The sequence below is a fragment of the Alexandromys fortis genome, unplaced genomic scaffold (assembly GCF_014885135.2).
Source record: "Alexandromys fortis isolate MF-2015 unplaced genomic scaffold, M_Fortis_MF-2015_v1.1 scaffold_130, whole genome shotgun sequence".
Lineage (NCBI taxonomy): Eukaryota > Metazoa > Chordata > Mammalia > Rodentia > Cricetidae > Alexandromys > Alexandromys fortis.
In genome coordinates this window covers 1,987,129-2,005,906 of record NW_026068016.1, presented here as the reverse complement: position 1 = coordinate 2,005,906, position 18,778 = coordinate 1,987,129, and the positions used below count along the sequence as shown (strand labels likewise).

The window sequence follows — 18,778 nt, the reverse complement described above, 5'->3', positions numbered from 1 at the left end:
ATCCCTTTGGCAATAGAGAAGGCAAAGGAATTCCAGATTGTAGTGGGCCCATAGGTTGAATTACCTTGTTGACAGCTCTTAAATCTGTCACCATTCTCCATTTTGCAGATTTCTTTTTAACAACAAAAACAGGAGAATTCCAAGGACTGGTAGATTCTTCAATATGGTGAACATCTAGTTGCTCCTGTACCAGCTGTTCTAAAACTTGCAGTTTGTCTTCTGTTAAAGGCCATTGTTTAACCCATATTGGTTTCTCGGTTAACCATTTTAAAAGCAAGGCTGTTAGTACCTCTGAAGATTTGCTAGCTGAATTGTGCTCTTGTATAGTCTGAATGACTTGTGACCTTTGTTTATAATACCTTATAATATCCTTCCCAGAAACATAAGTTTTTGGGACTGCAGGAATGTTAATCTGGGTATCCCATTGCTGCAACAGATCATGACCCCATAAATTCACTACCATATTAGCTACATATGGCCTCAGCCTTCCTTTGTGTCCTCCTGGTCCTATGCATTCAACCCATCTTGTGCTTTATTTCACTTGAGATAGGATTCCCATTCCTCTTTAAGAGGCCAATTTGGATACCAAAATTCTGGAGTAATGATACTCATGTCCGCACCCATATCTAGTAATCCCTCAATTACATTGCCATTTATATGCACTCTTAGCTTTGGTCTTTGATCATTTACACCCAAAAGTCACACCCCAACATGGTCCAGCCTCTTAAAGGCTATTGGCTGAAGGAGGTTCCCCATCACAACTCAGGGTGATTTCCCAAACTTTTCACCCTGGATCAGGGTGTCAGGGCCTGCCAAGGGATTCAAGGGAGTGCTGACAGATAGAATGTAGGCAGGCCACATCAGAAACCAGCTCTGCTAAGATAGAAACACTGAAAGGAGGGTAGGTAAGGTCCAGGCTTGGGCTAACTTGAGCTCAGAACTTCTCAGGATTATTCAGGGTGGACAGTCCACTGAAAAGCCAGTGTCCTGTTAGGCCAGAGCAATGTAGTGAGTTCCTGAAGCCATTTCCTGAATCACTTGCACATTTTTACACCAATGAGATCACAGCCTCCCAATGCTAGCCAAAATGGTCAGCTGGGGGGACACTGACTGGGAATCTGGGAATCTGTTCACATTCTCACCTTCTTCTACTTCTTCTTCTTCTTCTTCTTCTTCTTCTTCTTCTTCTTCTTCTTCTTCTTCTTCTTCTTCTTCTTCTTCTTCTTCTTCTTCTTCTTCTTCTTCTTCTTCTTCTTCTTCTTCTTCTTCTTCTTCTTCTTCTTCTTCTTCTTCTTCTTCTTCTTCTTCTTCAGATAGGATATGTAACCCCACAGAACTGGCCTAGAACTTGCTACATAGACCAGACTGGCTTCAAAGTCACAGAGATCTGTTTCCTTCTGTCCTCCCAGTGCCAGGATTAAAGACACATACCACACCTAGCCCCTGTTTACATTGTATATGAAAATTCTTACCACAAAATAGTTTCAAATCTTCAGTTTCTCAGCTTGGAGCTTTCTTCCAGATGAAAGATTCCTTGAAGCCAGATTAAGGAGCCATGACTATGCTGGGGAGTCAAATTAGAGTGTGGGTTGGGTGAACATTGACTCAATACAGGGAAAAAATTCTGACTTTTTCATTATGCTAAAATATGTACCTTCCTCTAACATTCCTGTTTTGTTTTTGTTTTATTTTTTGAAACAGGGCATTGTGGAATATTAGTTGAAGCTATGTTACATTTGTTTATGCTGTGGAATATTTGTTGAATGATGCAAAGGTATGTTGTATACTTTATGTTGCGTTTGTGAACTCTGTGAAGCTGTGTTACTTTGCCAGTCTAAAGAACCTGATTGTTCCAGTAAGGAGCTGGCAGGAACGAGGATAAGTGGGGCTAGCAGGCAAAAAGGATAAAATAGGAGAAGGGGAAGGAGAGAGGATGCCAGGGACCAGCCACCCAGCTACATAGTCAGCTATGGAGTAAGACGTAAAGAAAGACATTATGAAAAGTAAAAGCCCAGAGGCAAAAGGAAGACAGGATAACTTAAGAAAATCTGGTTAGAAATAAGCCAAGCTAAGGCCAAGCACCCGTAAGAAAGAATTTTAAAAAAAAAAACTATAATGGAGTTTCTCTGTGTAGCCCTGGCTGTCCTGGAACTAGGTCTTAGACCAGGCTGGCCAAGAATTCACAGAAATCCACCTGCCTCTACCCCGAGTGCTGGGATTAAAGGCATGCACCTCCACTGCCCGGATATTCTTAAGTATGCATATTCTTAATACATCCCTTAAGTATGAACCTGATGGCATAAAGTCCACTTGGAGTGCTGTGCAGCTTTTCCTCATCCAAAGCAGCAGCTCCACGCCCTCTCTGTACCGTCCACTCCTCCAGTCCTGATAGCCACCATTCTGCTTTCCATCCGTGTGAATGTGAACTCTCATGTAACTGGAATGCTACAATATTGTCTCTTATGGCTGGTTTATCACAAAGTTGCCCATGCTGTAACATGTATCAGGACCTCATTCCTTCCTTTCTGCCATCTCCAACCCCTGGCTCAGAGAGAGGTGCAGACAGCAGACACTCAATATGCAAGGCTGTATATCCATCTGTCCCATGAAAAAAAGTTTGATCATCTCTTCCTAAAATTGAGTCTGATAAGAAGACCTACCTAACTCTAATTTTTTCAAGCACTTAGATACGTTGTCTTCTTGACAAATTTGTAAACAATACAACTCAAACCAATTAACTGATAAAGTTAACCAAATTCAGGAAAACATAAGCAACGAGGCACAATCTCCGACACAAATGCAGATGGATTCACACTTCTTAAAAATAAACAAATGTGTGAAGCATTAATTATAATTTTTACAGCAGAACATCTCATCATGTGTCATAAACTATCAAATAAATGCAGTCAGAAGGTTAAGTGTAAGCACTGCAAATCCTACTTACAGGATCTATGTGGGTCAGGGTCTAAGGAGTGGGAAGGAGAGCTCACTGTCAGACTGACACAAGGAAAGAAGTAGAAATTGCTCCTACCGGTAGTCGTCAATTCCTTCTTCTGATCATGAGCCAAGACTTACCTGTATGTGGTCAGTCACGGTGGGGTACACCTGTAATCTCAGCCCTCAAGAGACTGAGGCACGAGGGTTGCAAATTCCATGCCGGTCAGAAATCTGCAATATGGCGGTATGGTCTATGTGGCAAGACCAAGTCTCAAGAAAACAAATAACAGAAAAAGAACTGACTGAATCTTCTCCACCTGAAAATGTGATTGACATGTGCCCACAGTTTTCGGTAGTTGACATGCAAAGAAGAACAAACTGAAAGTTATCATTGGAGAACCTAGCGATCAGAGTAAATGACAGCCTCTGGACTGTGTGACTGGAGCAGTTGCTGACAGGCACAACTTTCCCCTAAGCAGACACTACTGTTGCCCAGAATTCATTAGATCAAACTATGACCAATCCTTCATAAAGATTTCTGTTATTATAAAAATAATGTAACACAATGAAATTACAAAAAAGGGGGGGTTGCCTTAGTTCACAGTTTTAGAGGGCTCTGCCCACTGCTTCTGGATCATGGTGACGCCGCACCCCACAGTGAAGCACAAAACAGAGCACAGTCTGAAAGGAAGTGAAAGGAAGTGGCTAGGTCCTACTGTCCTGTCAAGAGAACCTCAACTCAGGTGATCTGAAAACTTCTCATTGGGGCTCACCTTTTTCTTTTTCTTTTTTAACTTTTTTTAAAAATCTGGTCTTTCCAAGTGCATGCTTGTATGTGGTATGTATGCACGTATACATGAATGTTTATATGTGTGTGTGTTTGCATAGGTACGTGTGGAAACCTGAAGCTGACATCAGAGTCTTCCTCCATTGATCTCCAATTTGTTCACCCAGAGTTTCCAATATAGCTAGCTGGATAATCCTTCAGTCCTGTCTTAGCCTACCAAGACAGGCTGCTACAGCCATCAGGAAACAATAGTGTTGCTGGGGTCCTCATGCTTGCAAGCCAACTTGTAGCCACTGAGCCATCCCTCCCACCAGTAGGTCTCACCTTTTAAAGGTTTCATAACTCTAGTAGTGCTGGCTTGAGGAACAAGCTTTCACCACTTGGAACCTTGGCGATACAACATCCAAACTATGGTAGACCATTCTTGAGGTGTCCCCCATCAGACTGCCCAGTCCATATTAGATTTTATTGCATGATTTTCTAAACCATTGTTAGACTAATGCTCACTGTGATTCCTCATGTAAGCAGAGAATATGGCAATTCCTAACCTTACTTCAGTCTAGAGCCCATAGTTCACAGGCCTTGTTGTGGTAGAGTTGTCGGGCATGTATTTTGAGATAATAGATTAAAGCAATAAAAACAAAAGAATTTGGAAGCTGCCCATACGGTTTGATGCGAAAGCACCATGTACACATAGGACAGGCATTGTGGAAGGGCAACTGGAGTTTAAATGCTGTGGTATTTTGAATATAATTGGCCCCCATAATTTTATAATCTCAAAAGGTCATAGGGAGTGGCACTATTAGGAGGTGTGGCTTTGTTGGAGTGGGTGTGGTCTTTTTGAAGAAAGTGTGTCACTGTGTGAGTGGACTTTGAGGTTTCCTATGCTCAGGATACCACCCAGTGTGTCAGTCAACTTCCTGTTGCCTGTACGATGTAGGACACTTGGCTACTTCTCCAGCATATGCTTGCCTGAGCACCGCCATGCTCCTTGCCCTGATGGACTGAACTTCTGAAACTGTAAGCGAGTCACCACAATTAAATGTTTCCTTTAGCTGGGTGGTGGTAGCGCACGCCTTTAATCCAAGCACTTGGGAGGCAGAGGCAGGCGGATCTCTGCAAGTCCAAGTCCAGTCTGGTCTACAAAGTGAGTTCCAGGACTGACTCCATAGCTACTGAGAAACTGTCTCGAAAGCAAACAAACAAAACCAAATGTTTCCTTTCTAAGAATTATCATGGTCATGGTGTCTCTTCACAGCAATCGAAATCCTAAGACAGATGCACAGATGTGTTTAGCCTGCTACCCACAGGCCACATGTACCCCAGGGCAACTATGAATGCTGCCTGGCACAGAATCATAAAACATTATATAGGTTTGTGTGTGTGAGTGTGTGTGTGTGTGTGTGCTGAATTTATTTGTAACTTGATTATGAGGGTCTTGAATGTGACCTTTGCAGGAGACAAGGTGGACTCACTAAAAGGCTGCCCATACCTAGGAGCCTACATTTCTGGCAAAGTGAACCAGTTTCAAATCCTATTTTTCCCGCCAAATAGCTGCATGTTAGGGGCTAATTATTTAACCCACTTCATCTCAGTTTTCTGTCTACCTCAGTAAATTGTTCCAGGATTATATGAGAGTATATCAAATTATAAGGATTGAAATCCAGCCAGAAGGCATTTATTTTATGAATTTGTGAGATTATGAATGTGGAATTGTTAACTGGAAAACACAGTAGTTGCAATCGCAGAAGGCCGCTGCCAGCCACAGAACTGAGGGTCCAGCCAGGCTGACCTTATAATGTTCTTTCAAGGTCTGTGAAGACTTTTGTTGGGATTTTGACGGGGATTGCATTGAATCTATATATAGATTGCCTTTAGTAGGATTGCCATTTTTACTATGTTGATACTACCAATCCAAGAGCACGGGAGATCTTTCCATTTTCTGGTATCCTCTTCAATTTCTTTCTTCAAAGACTTAAAGTTCTTGTCAAATAGGTCTTTCACTTCCTCAGTTAGTGTTACCCCAAGATACTTTATGCTATTTGTGGCTATTGTGAAAAGTGATGTTTCTCTGGTTTTCCTCTCAGCTTCTCTATCCTTTGTGTATAGAAGGGCTACTGATTTTTTTGAGTTGATCTTGTATCCTGCCACATCACTGAAGGTATTTATCAGCTGTAGGAGTTCTCTGGTAGAGTTTTTGGGGTCACTTATGTACACTATCATATCATCTGAAAGTAACAAAAGTTTGACTTCCTCCTTTCCAATTTGAATCCCCTTGATCTCCTTATGTTGTCTTATTGCTATTGCTAAAACTTCAAGCACTATGTTGAAGAGATACGGAGAGTGGACAGCCTTGTCTTGTTCCTGATTTAAGTAGAATCGCTTTGAGTTTCTCTCCATTTAATTTGATGTTAGCTGTTGGCTTGCTGTATATTGCTTTTATTATATTTAGATATGTTCCTTGTATCCCTAATCTCTCCAATACCTTTATCATAAAGGGGTGTTGAATTCTGTCAAATGTTTTTCGGCATCTAATGAAATGATCATATGGTTTTTTCTTTCAGTTTATTTATATGATGGATTACATTGATAGATTTTTGTATGTTGAACCAGCCCTGCCTCTCTGGGATGAAGCCTACTTGATCGTAATGTATAATTTTTTGGATGTATTCTTGGATTCAGTTTGCCAGTATTTTATTGAGAATTTTTGCATCAATGTTCATGAATGAGATTGGTCTGTAATTCTCTTTCTTGATTGAGTCTTTGTGCGGTTTTGGTATCAGGGTAACTGTAGATTCATAAAAAGAGTTTGGCAATGACCCTTCTGTTTCTATTATGTAGAACACATTGAGTATAGGTATTAGCTGTTCTTGGAAGTTCTGGTAGAATTCTGTGCTAAAACCATATGGCCCTGCGCTATTTTTGGTTGGGAGGTTTTTGATGACAGCTTCTATTTCCTTGCAACTTATACGTCTATATAAATTGCTCACCTGGTCTTGATTTAATTTTGGTATATAGTATCTATCTAAAAAATTGTCCATTTCTTTTACATTTTCCAATTTTGTGGAGTACAGGTTTTTGTAGTAATACCTAATGATTCTCTGAATTTCCTCAGTATCTGTTGTTATGTCTCCCTTTTCATTTCTGATCTTGTTAATTTGAGTGTTCTCTCCACGCCTTTTGATTAGTTTGGATAGGGTTTTGTCAATCTTGTTGACTTTCTCAAAGAACCAGCTCTTTGTTTCATTGATTCTTTGGATTGTTTTTGTGTTTCTATTTTGTTGATTTTATCCCTCAGTTTGATTATTTCCAGTCTTCTACTCCTCCTGGGTGAGTCTGCTTTTTTTTTTCTAGAGCTTTCAGGTGTGCTGTTAAGTCTCTAATGTGAGCTTACTCCGTTTTCTTTATGTGGGCACTTAGTGCTATGAACTTTCCTCTCAGCACTGCTTTCATAGTGTCCCATAGGTTTGGGTATGTTGTCTCTTCATTTTCATTTAATTCAAGGAAGACTTTAATTTCTTTCTTTACTTATTCTTTGACCCAAGGGTGGTTCAGTAGTTGATTTTCAGTTTCCATGAGTTTGTAGGCTTTCTGGGAGTAGTATTGTTGTTAAATTCTAACTTTACTCAATGGTGATCCGATAAGACACAGGGGGTTACTCCAATTTTTTGTATCTGTGGATGTTTGCTTTGTTACCGAGTATGTGATCAATTTTGGAGAAGGTTCCATGAGGTGTTGAGAAGAGGGTATATTCTTTCCTGTTTGGGTGGAATGTTCTATAGATGTCAGTTAAGTTCATTTGATTAATTACATCTGTTAGTTCTCTTGTTTCTCTATTAAGTTTCTGTCTGGTTGATCTGTCCATTGGCAAAAGAGGAGTGTTGAAATCTCCTACTATTATTGTGTGGGGTTTGATGTGTGCTTTGAGTTTTAGTAATGTTTCTTTTACATATGTGGGTGTTTTTTATATTGGGGGCATAGATATTCAGGATTGAGACTTCATCTTGATGAATTGTTCCTGTTATGAGTAGAAAGTGCCCTTCTCCATCTCTTCTGATTGATTTTAGTTTGAAATCAATTTTGTTAGATATTATGATAGCCACACCTGCTTGTTTCTTAAGTCTGTTTGATTGGAAAACCTTTTCCCAACCCTTAACTCTGAGGTACTGTCTGTCTTTGAGGTTGAGGTGTGTTTCTTTTATACAGCAGAAGACTGGATCCATTCTCTTAATCTGTGCCTTTTTATAGGTGAATTGAGTCCATTGATATTAAACAATATTAATGACCAGTGGTTGGTTGGGGCTGGAGAAATGGCTCAGTGGTTAAGAGCACTGACTGGTCTTCCAAAGGTCCTGAGTTCAATTCCCAGCAACCACATGGTGGCTCACAACCATCCATAAGGAGATCTGGTGCCCTCTTCTGGCCTGCAGGCAGACATGCAAACAGAATACTGACAATACTGTATACATAATAAATAAATAAATACTTTAAAAAAAATGACCAGTGGTTGTTAACTCCAGTTATCTTTTGGTGGTAGTGTTTGTGTGTTTCCCTTCTTTGAGTTGTGTTGGTAGACGGTTATTAGATGTCTGTGTTATTGTGGTTGTTGTTAGCTTCCTTGGGTTGAGGTTTTCCTTCTAGTACTTTCTGTAAGGCTGGGTTTGTGGATACATATTGCTTAAATTTGTTTTTGTCCTGGAATATCTTGTTTTCTTCATCGATGGTGAAAGAAAGCTTTGCTGGGTATAGTAGTCTGGGCTTGCATCCATAGTCTCTTAGTGTCTGCAGCACATCTATCCAAGACCTTCTGGCTTTCATGGTTTCCATTGAGAAGTCAGGTGTAAGTCTGATCGGTTTACCTTTATATGTTACTTGACCTTTTTCCTTTGCAGCTCTTAAAGTTCTTTCTTTATTCTGTATGTTTTATGTTTTGATTATTATATGGCGAGGGGATTTTTTTTTTTGATCCAATCTATTTGGTGTTCTGTAAGCTTCTTATACCTTCACAGGGATATCCTTCTTTAGGTTGGGAAAGTTTTCTTCTATCATTTTTTGAATATATTTTCTGGGCCTTTGAGCTGTCTTCTATCCCTATTATTCTTAAATTTGGTCTTTTCATGGTGTCCCAGATTTACTGGATGTTTTGTGTTAAGAATTTGTTGGATTTGATGTTTTCTTTGATCAATGAGTCTATTTCCTCTATAGTATCCTCAGTGCCTGAGATTCTGTCTTCTATCTCTTGTATTCTGTTGGTTATACTTGTCTCTGTAGTTCCTGTTCGTTTACCCAGATTTTCCATATCCAGTCTTCCCTCAGTTTTTGTTTTCTTTATTACCTTCATTTCAGTCTTCAAGTCTTGAACTGTTTCCTTTACCTGTTTGATTGCTTTTTCTTGGTTTTCTTGGGTATCTTTGAGGGATTTATTAATTTCTTCTAACTTTTTGTTTGTCTTCTCTTCCATTTCTTTAAGGGAGTTTTTCACTTCCTGTTTAAAGGTCTCCATCATTTTCATAAGGTTACACTTAAAGTAATTTTCTTCTACTTCTCCTGGGTTAGGATGTTCAAGTTTTCCTGTTGCATGTTTGCTAGATTCTGATGTTACCATGTTGCTTTTCAGGTTATTGGAGGAATTCTTGCATTGGTGCCTGTCCATCTCTTCCTTCAGATGAGGCCAGCAGAGTCTTGGCGTCTTGGTTCAATCTTTGCTGTGGCTGACTGAGTACTTGGGAGTTTTTCTTGTCTGCCCTCTCTTAGGTCCCCTCAGCACTGGAGCAGGCTGTGTTTGAGGATTCCAAGGACCTCGCAGGCGAAAGGCAAGGTGGGCTTGGGGGCAGGGTGGGTTGGGGGCAAGCCTAGCAGCAGGGTTGGGGGCAAGCCCAGCAGCAAGGACACTCACAGCTGGCTGGCCAGAAAAGCTAGGGAGTTGTGGAGGAGCCCCTATGTTCTGGCCCACTGGTAAGGTCCTGGAGAGTGGGGTGTCCAGCTCTCCAGGCTTCTGGGCACTGGCTCACCTCTCAGATCCCCTCAGCACTGATGCAGGCTGTGTTGCAGTGTTCCAGGGATCTCACAGGCAAAAAGGCGGGCTTGGGGGCAGAGTAGGATGGGGTAAAGAAAGCCAGCAGCAGGAACACACTCCGCTGGATGGCCAGAAAAGCTTAGGGAATTGGGGGGGGGGGATTCTGTCCCCCTGGGAAGGTCCCGGAGAGTGGTACTTCCGGCTGTCCAGCCGTGTGGCCACTGACTCACCTGTCCGGTCCCCTCAGCAGGGGAACAGGGTCTCTTGCAGGGTATCCAAGGACCTCGTAGACAAAAAGGCAGGCTTGGGGACAGGGTGGGATGGGAGAAAGAAGGCCCAGGCTGACCTTATAAAAATGTAGCAGTTTGAGGGCTCTGCAGAGCTAAACCGCTGCCACCTCTAACTGGAAGGAAGTTTGCTGCTGGAGTGGGCGGGGGAAGGGGTCCTGAGGGGATGAGAATAGCTGTCATCTGGCCAGTGGCTGCTTCTAGAGGTGACCATGACAGAGACTGGCCCGATGCTCTAGGGAGCAGGAAACAAACAGGAAAGGTGTGGCTGTTGGTGGAAAAGAGAGCAAGGATGATTCATCCTCACCGTCACCCGCGTGTCTCCACACGGGCAACACACATACACATGCAAATACCATCCCACACGCCTGCCTCCACACGGGCAACACACATACACATGCAAATACCATCCCACACGCCTGCCTCCACACGGGCAACACACATACACACGCAAATACCATCCCACACACGTGCCTCCACACCAGCAATACACATACACACACAAATTCCTATCCCACACGTGTGTCTCCACACTGACAACACACATACACACACAAATACCATCCCACACGCGTGCCTCCACACCAGCAACACATGCAAACACCATCACACGTGTGCCTCCACACACACATACACACGCAAATACCATCCCACACACGTGCCTCCACACCGACAACACACATACACACGCAAATACCATCCCACACGCATGCCTCCACACCAGCACACATGCAAACACCATCACACGCATGCCTACACACACACATACACATGCAAATACCATACACATAAGCAAAAAAGGATAGATTTGTACAGAAAAACAAAAGCCTAGTTGCTGGCACAGCGCAGAGCCTTTGATGCTTGGAAAACATCTGCTTTTTATTCTTCCTCCTGAAACCTGACCTGGTCAGGCCTGTACATGCTATATATTTGCAGGATTTCTGTGAGACAGGGTTAGATTAAGTGCCTGGAGTGTCGAGAAATTCAACAAAACGAACAAGGCAGGCTTGGGACTACATCTCACATGTGAAGGGTCTAAGATCGAGGTTTTTGTTTTGTTTTTCAAGACAGGGTTTCTTTGTGTGGTCTTGGCTGTCCTAGAAATAGCTCTGTAGACCAGGCTGGCCTCGAACTCACAGAGAATCACCTGCCTCTGCCTCCTGAGTGCTGGAATTAAAGGTGTGTGCCACCACTGCCCAGCTAAGACTGAACTCCCTATTTGCTTCTCTACTCTTCCCCCAATCTCATCCTCCCTCAGGCTTTGAAAGTATAAGTCAAAGCAGGTCATCTCCCTGAGCTCACTCCCCTGCCTTTCTAGAGAGGACCCTGGCTGCTCACACCTGCCCTCATTCCGGGTCTGCCTGTCAACCCCCACCACCATCACCACCGCCGCCCCACCACACACACACACACACACACACACACACACACACACACACACACACTGCTCCTTCTTGTTCACTTGGTTTCAGTCACACATGCCTCTTCTCTGTTCTTAACACCTTACAGTTCTTTCTCACCTTGGGTCTTGATGCAGTCCATCCTCTGTGCAAATTGCTATGCCCCAGCTCTTATTAAGGCCTTCAGAGAAGGCATTTCAGAGAGGCCTTCCCTCAGACCACTTTAACTACAGTTATCCCACACTGTTCCTTTCATAATATGTAACACAAAATGTATCGTCTTTGTTTTCTCTGGCTGTTTAATGAGAGGCATGGATGGACCAACCCACTTTCAGACAACCAGCTCCCTTTACCTTCTACCCACACACGTGGGAGCCACAAAGCCACAGGCCTCTGGTATCCTGTCCCCTTCCAGAACAGCAGATAGGCCAAAGTACGCCATGTGAGGATTTGCTGAATGAATGAATGAATGAATGAATGAACGGAGAGATGGGTTATTGAATAACTGAGTAACACAAATGAGATGGAACCTAATCACCAGGGCCAACAATTAAATGGGAAAAGTGGATGCAGCAATCCATTTTTTAAAATTGATATTATTATAATGAAATAGCTAAGGTTAGGTAACATATTTTTTAAAAAAATATTTATTTATTATTTATTATGTATACAATATTCTTTCTTTCTGCGTGTATGCCTGCAGGCCAGAAGAGGGCACCAGACCTCATTACAGATGGTTGTGAGCCACCATGTAGTTGCTGGGAATTGAACTCAGTACCATTGGAAGAGCAGGCAATGCTCTTAACCACTGAGCCATCTATCCAGCCCGTTAGGTAACCTCTAAAAAAAAAAAAAAAGATATTTTAGTCCAAAACTTCTAAAGTTCTGAGGCTCACATCTGATCACAGCTTTGTTGAAAGGGGGTCTCCAGGGACTACATACACCACATGGTACAAAGCTGGGAGTGTGTGTGTGTGTGTGTGTGTGTGTGTGTGTGTTCCATCCCCTGATCTTTATTTCCTAACTTTTCTTAGATGACCACCACAATCCAGTCAAGAGGGACTGATCTTGATGACTTTTTCCAGTCATTTTCAAAGGCTCCATCTTTAAAGACCACAGATGGATAAGTTTCTGCCTGTTTAAAGGCTTCTTTGGAGGGGTTAGATTTGAACACATGAAACACTGGGAGCTACTCAAACCATATCCATAAGCCAGGGCAGTGAGCATGTGCTCCCGAGTTTACAGTCAGTCACTCCCTCTGCCAAGCCAGAAGCACAGTGTCTTTAAATTAATTACTCTTAAATGAGCAACTCATAAATTAGACCTCATCACCCGGTCAACAATGGAATGTCTAGGCCTTAATCTTCTCATCTGGGTCACTGCAATACTGCCTTGATCGTGGTTTTCCTGCCTCAAACTCTCCCACTTCAAATACTAAACTCTTCTGCCAATTTGTAGAGTCATTTGTAAGTGGTAGTCTATGGCAACTTGAAATTAGTAAAATCCAATGTCCTGTGTAGATAAAAATAATTATGAATTCTAATTCTAAATCTTATTCTTTCCCTAATGCCAACACCTTGAGCCATAAGGTGCAAATATGCCCTTGGAAGACAGGAGGATCTCTGTGAATTCGAGGCCAGCCTGGTCTACAGAGTGAGTTCTAGGACAGTCATGGATACACAGAGAAACCCTGTCTCAAAAAGAAAAAACGCACTTAATCATCAGATATTCATCAGCTAATATTTGTCAAATGGTGAACTCTGTGCAAAGCAATGAAAACACAGATAACCCAGGCAGGTCCTGTCCTGAGCAGTTCTAGTGTGTTAGGACACCGAGACATAGAGAAGCAAACAAAACAGAAAATGCTCAGTGCAAAGATGACTATAAGCAGTGCATCTTATGTAGGAAGAAGAACCTACTTTGGACATGAGGCAAAGCGTTCCAGAGATGACAGGAGCCAGACATGAGAGACAGTAGGTGCTGCACAGGAAGAAGGAACAGTATGCACGGGACATGGAAATCGTTCAGGTTAGCTGGAGTGCAGCATGTGAAGGGGAAAACACAGGGACGAGCCTGCGGGGATCAACGGAGGCGAGAACCATAAAGAGGACAAGCATGGGTTGGAATTCTTCCCTGATGGTAAGAGAAGCCATTGTAAGATTTTAACCAAAAGTAGCTTTAAAGCTAAGCGTAGTGGTGCATGCCTTTAATCCCAGCACTCAGGAGGCAGAGGCAGGTGGATCTCTGTGTGCTCAAGGCCAGCCTGGTCTACAAAATGGGGCTTTTAGGGCATCTAGGGCAGTTAGAGAGACATTGTCTTGAAAAACCAAAAAAAACAGGGAGGCTTTAAAAAATAAAAATGGGCTGGAAAGATGGCTCAGTAGTTTAGAAAGTGTACTATTTCTGTACAAGCCCTGAGGCTAGTTCTCAGCACCTATGCCCAGTGGCCCACAACTGCCTGTAATCCAGTTCCAGGGGATATGACAATTCTGGCCCCTAAGAACACCAGAATTCACACACACACACACACACACACACACACACACACACACACTGGTATACATAAAAATAACAAAAAAATAATAAAGGCATTGCCTGGTTGATTGTAGGAAACAAGTGTTGGGATGAAGTAATTTAGTTGTTGGGGTGCTAACATGCAGGGGGGATAGGCATATGCAGAAGAGGAAGAGGGGGCATGAAACGCTGGCATACCTCTGGCTTGTGAATGAGATTGCGGATGCAATCCTTCACTCAGTGACCCTGGAAGGGAAGGAGCTAAGCTTTGGACATGTTGAGGTTGAGGAGCCAGCAAGACAGAGATCGGAGGTCTAGGGCCCAGGAGAAAGTTCTGCTCTTGAGACACACAGAGCCCGTGAGCACAGTGGCAAGTGGAAGCAGCTGCGGTAGGGAAGAGGTTCCTGAGGTCTGACTCTGGAGGGAGCTCACAACGAAAGAGCAGTGTGCCTGGGAGAGGCACGGCAGACAGTGGGGTAACAGAATGTAGAGAAAGGAGACCGACACTAGAATTAGTAAAACGGTGGGAAATCAAGACCTGCGAATGTATCAGAGGCAAGGGGAGCAACGGGGGAGCAGGAGTGGAATTTGGGGGCTTTAAATAGTTGGGAAGACAGCATGTCACAGGCTGAGGAAGGGAAGATGGGAGACAGCTTTTCACAGGAAGCTGCTACACTCTGGTTATGTTGGTAATGTTTGGGAGAGATGCGTAGAACTACTCATTGAGCGTAGAGAAGTAAAAGTTTGGGTGTCAGTAAAAAGATCAAGAGTAGAGAAACATACAGAAGGAGAGTCAACCTGGGAGTAAGGGCTAGACTCAGTTAGCAGGGAGCATGCGTAGTGCACTCTCCGGGGTCACACATCATAGCAATGGTGTTTAAGCAGGGGACACTGACTGGTGGGGTGCAAGGGGAACATTTAAGCTGGGCTATAAAAGACCAAGCACCCCCCAAGGCCAGGTACTGGAAGAGGATGGTTATACCTACCTATTTCCATTCAATGTGCAGCCTGAGCAGAGAGCTAGTTAACAAAGCATCCCATGGTGATGGTACTAGGATCACACAAGTCTCTGGCAGAAGCTGGCTGATGACAATTCCAGAGCTAGCGAATCGGAGCTTTAAGAAGGATGGATATGAAGATATGCATTGTTCCGTCTTCCTCAGAAGCAGTTCTCCACAACACTGAAAGTCAGTGGGTGGTAATGAGGTGAACCAAGGAAGTGGGTTTCTGGGAGGAGAAAGCAGGTGTGCATGACCCTTCAGAGGGGTCATAGAGCACGGGGCAAGGAAAAGATTACTGGACAGGCTAACAAGCTCTCTGCATGCATACACCCCCCACCCGGTGTATAAGAAGAGACAGACCAGACAGTGAATGGAACACAACAAAAGTAACTGTAATCCTAGCCTTGGGAGGCAGCAATGGCGGCCTAGGGAACTTGGGGCTCAATGTGCCCAGGCTTTGGATAAATCGCAGCGTTGAAAGCACAGGAGTCAAATACCTTCTCCAGGTGTTCGACAGTAAGGAAAACAGAAGACGGACAGAGGTTAAAAAGGAGTCGGAGGACTGGATGAGAAACAAGTTGGGAGGTGTTTTTAAATGGTAACATTTAAAGCTAATAATTAAGATTGAAAGAAATAAGGCAAGTTGAAGATGCCAGAGAAGAGGCACATGCATATGTGTTTGCTTTTCAAGGGCCGAGAGCCAGCAACTGCTCCTATCGGCCCCACAGCACAGCAGTCTGCTGTAGGCTACGATGTGGTGAGCCTTGAGATCACTGTGGTTAGAAACAGAAGCCAGCCACACGCAATCACTAGTGGTGCCTTATCATCTGACCCTGCCTGTGAGCCCATTCATGAATGACCCAAACGGGCGAATGTATAGGGGCAGAAAGCAGGTTAGTGCTTGCCTAGGGCTAGGAGAAGGTGGGGGGATTGGGGCTAACCTGACAGCTACAGGGGTTCCTTTATCAAGTAATGGGAAACGTTCTGAAATTAATGGTGAACGGACATGCAGCATCATGAGCGTGCAAAAGCTACTTTAAATTGTATTGGGGGGGTGTGCTCAAATCTTTACAATCCTTTAAATGAACAAAACAAAAAAGGGTCACACAACTTTGGGTACAATCATTGCAAACACTTGTTCTTAGAGCCCTGGGCCCTGTGACTAGCACCCGTGAAGCTGCTTACGTGTAAGACCGAGGAGGGGTTTCGACAGGATCAAACGTTATCTATTTCTAATAACACACTCAAACCAAATGCCTTCACACAGATATTTCACACAGTGTCATTGTTCATTGGCGAATTCTGACAGAAGCCTCGAGAACCCCGTGAATATACTTAATGCCATCAATTTTATATCTAAAATGCTTAAAATAGTAAACTTTACATAACGTATATTTTACTACCACAAAGTTATGAAAAATAGAGTAATAATACAAGGTTCCCACCCACAGTGCTCCTTATGAGTTCTGCCTTGATAACAAAAGAGAAGCTGGAAACACTGCACACAGAGCACGCCTGGAACACACCTCCTCTGGCCAACCCTCTCCCTGAACAGCACAGCAGGGCACCCATAGTGGGGTGGCGGGGAGCTCTGTCTCCGGCAGATGCTATGCACTGCCTCGGGTCAGGTTGCAGGTCCCTAAGCTAACACTTGAAGTAAGGCTTCTACTGAATGTTCATCACTTTTGCTACGTTGTGAACCAAAATTTCCTAAGCAGCATCATTAGAAGTTGTAAATGGATATCATGGTGCGCATCTTTAATCCCAAGACTCCACAGGCAGAGGCAGGTGGATCTTGGGAGTTTGAGGTCAGTTTAGTCTACAAAGTGAGTTTCAGACCAGCCAGGACTACATAGAGAAACTCTGTCTCAAAAAGAAGAAAAAGAAAGAGAAAAAAAGACGAAGACAGACACGAAAGCAGTGGTCGTAGCGTCGCTGCCTATGCTCTTCCCTGTGACCTCACCAAGTTCTTCACACTGAGGGCAGAAAAAAAAATGATTACGTTAGCTGCAGCAAGGAAAACCAAGGCAACTTATCTTTAAACATCATTAAAACTAAACAAAAAAATAGATATTGAAATGTAGAATATGATTTAGTCTTTCAGAAGACTGGAAGTGTAGTGTAAACTGCAGCGTGGATAGGCCTTGAAAACACTAAGAGATTCCACCTGCAGGAAACAGAGTTCAATCGCAGCCATCACAGTGAGCAGTGGCTCAGAAGCTGGGGGGCGGGGGCGGGGTTGGGGTAAGCAGATGCAGAGGTAGAGCTGGGGTAGAAATGTTCTGGAAATGGGCAGTGGCGATTGGTTCGCAGTATAAATACGCAACACCACTGAATGTATGCTTAAAATGCATAAGACAGTAGATTCTATCTATTATGCATTTTTACTTCACAGAAGTATGAAAAATGCGATAGCATTCCTGATAGAACTGCAATGATGAAAACTGTACCTCAAGAAACAATCGTGAGTCTGGGAGGATTTGGGCACGAAAGACACCAGGCTGGGGGGAGGCTGTCTTGAGGACTCTCCCATGTGTCAGGGCGGAGTGAGCATTCAGGGACCACACACTGCTGGCTGCAACGGGGACTGTACTGTACTGTACTGTAGACAAGCCTGCTCTCCCACAGTAGCAGCCTCTACTAGGCATGGGAATGCTTCCAGCCAACCATCCATGTTCCCTTTAGGCACACACTACTGAGCCTGCTCCACCGCAGCCCAGACCCAGAAGGCTCGGTGGCTTTTGTTTGTTCTGAGACGGGATCTCATATCATAGCTCTGGCTGGCCTGGAACTCATGCAGACCAGGAAGAATAAGAATTCACAGAGATCCAGCTGCCTCTGCCTCCCAAGTGCTGGGATTAAAGGGGTGCGCCACCATGCCTGACTCTAGAAGATATTAATTACATAAGCTATGGAATGCAGAGGAAAGTTTAAATTGTTTATAAAATGAAGAGCAGATTTTTCTTGCAAGTATTGTACGTGAATGGAAGGAAATGATATTTAAAAGAGGTGACACAGACTAGAGAGATGGCTCAGTGGTCAAAAGCAATGGTTGCTCTTCCAGAAGTCCTGAGTTCAATATCCAGCAGCCACATGGTGACTCACAACCATCTATAACAGGATCTGATGCCCTCTTCTGGCATCAGTAGAAACAAAGCACTCATACCTAAAAATAACATAAATCAATAAATTTTAGCTGGTGGTAGTTAAGCATCCCTTTAATCCCAGCACTCAAAGGCAGAGGCAGGCAGATCTCTGTGTTCAAGGCCAGCCTGGTCTACAGAATGAGTTCCAAATAGCCAGGGCTGCACAGAGAAACCCTGCCTCAAAAAAAAAAAAAAAAAAAAAAAAAAAAACAAACGTAGATAAATAGAAAGATGGATGGATGGATGGATTAGAGAGATAGACAGACAGACAGACAAACAGCAGGTGTCTTCACAGAAAGGTTATAGAAAAGGGTTTAGCATATTCCTAGGAGTCTCAGCTTACTAAGTGTTACCCACTTTCCCAGGAAGCTCCAATTTCCCTTTCTGTTACCTTGGAAAGAATGTCAAGGGTGGGGGTGGGGTAGGCAAGTCCATCCAGTTCAATGCTTACAAGGTATAATGAGGAATATGGGATACTGGGTTTATTTGGGATAGAAAATGGTAGGAAAAGAAAAGAAAAGTTATTTGTTGTTCCGTTTTTGTTTTTCTTTCTAGCTCTGTCCCTCTAGAAGACAACGTCTGGGGAGATTTGTCGCAAAGGAAGAAATGTGAGCAAGGCAGTGAGGGCCCCACTGCCCTTCCTGGGCAGAGCACAGGCTGCTAATCCAATCACATCTGACAACAGAGCCC

At 43.5% G+C, this 18,778-nt stretch overlaps 1 long non-coding RNA gene across 1 annotated transcript; it reads left to right on the top strand.

The window, feature by feature from the left end:
• The first annotated feature begins 1,628 nt into the window (after positions 1-1,628).
• On the top strand, positions 1,629-18,755 carry LOC126513851 (uncharacterized). Its single transcript, XR_007595448.1, has 5 exons — positions 1,629-1,774; positions 9,342-9,542; positions 13,333-13,566; positions 17,338-17,406; positions 18,644-18,755. It is a non-coding gene; the product is annotated as an uncharacterized lncRNA (long non-coding RNA).
• The last annotated feature ends 23 nt before the right edge of the window (positions 18,756-18,778 follow it).